Source organism: Brassica oleracea, chromosome C9 (assembly GCF_000695525.1).
Source record: "Brassica oleracea var. oleracea cultivar TO1000 chromosome C9, BOL, whole genome shotgun sequence".
Classification (NCBI taxonomy): Eukaryota; Viridiplantae; Streptophyta; class Magnoliopsida; order Brassicales; family Brassicaceae; genus Brassica; species Brassica oleracea.
Window position 1 is genome coordinate 30,171,128 of NC_027756.1, and position 944 is coordinate 30,172,071.

Consider the following 944-nt stretch of genomic DNA (forward strand, 5'->3'; position numbering starts at 1 on the left):
AACTTTTGAGAGGCCAACTCAGAAGATCATTATGAATACTCTACTAGCAAGGAACAAGAATGATCTACACTAAAACATCCTAGAACTAACCTAATCACCCTTGATCTCCCTAACCCATGAATTCAAAATATGATTACTCACTAATCTCCATGATTCCCCTTAAACCCATATTGGATTTCAGATTAATCATGTAGAGAAATACAGAGAATCGATATGAAAACAACAGGATTGCAATAACAAAAATGATCAATTGAATCAAAGAGATGAACTTTCCGAGAGGTTTTTGGTGGTTTCCTTAAGATAAAAGATAACCAGCCTCCAATGGCTTACAAAAAGTACTTAAACATAGAAAACATGTATAAGAAATGACCAAAAGGCCCTTGATTAATCATAAGTTCGACCAAATAATTGAAGCACAGCGACTTTGGCACGTCGCTCCGGGAGGTCGCTCTGGGTGTTGGGAGCGACCTCAGGTAGTCGCTGTGGGACGTCGCTCCCGGCTTGTTCGTCGCTCTCAAATCGACACAACCCGAGCGACCTCGGGGTGTCGCTGTGGTGACCTCGCTCTGGAATCGTCACAACCCGAGCGACCTCGGGGTGTCGCTGTGGTGACCTCGCTCTGGAATCGACACAACCCAAGCGACCTCGGGGTGTCGCTGTGGTGACCTTGCTCTGGAATCGTCACAACCCGAGCGACCTCGGGGTGTCGCTGTGGTGACCTCGCTCTGGAATCGTCACAACCCGAGCGACCTCGGGGTGTCGCTGTGGTGACCTCGCTCTGGAATCGTTCCATGTGGTACTCCAATACCTAATAAAGACTCATGTATGCAAAATGAAACTTAAACATGGCTAAATCCTAGTCTATATGATCAAAATGCACATGGGTGAATGAATAACACAATGGAAATATGCAAGATATCAACTCCCCCAAACTTGTTCTTTTA

The 944-nt window shown here is 45.6% G+C and overlaps 1 pseudogene; it reads left to right on the top strand.

Moving 5' to 3' along the window:
• Nucleotides 1-944, top strand: part of LOC106314767 — an 8,572-nt pseudogene that overhangs the window by 1,075 nt on the left and 6,553 nt on the right.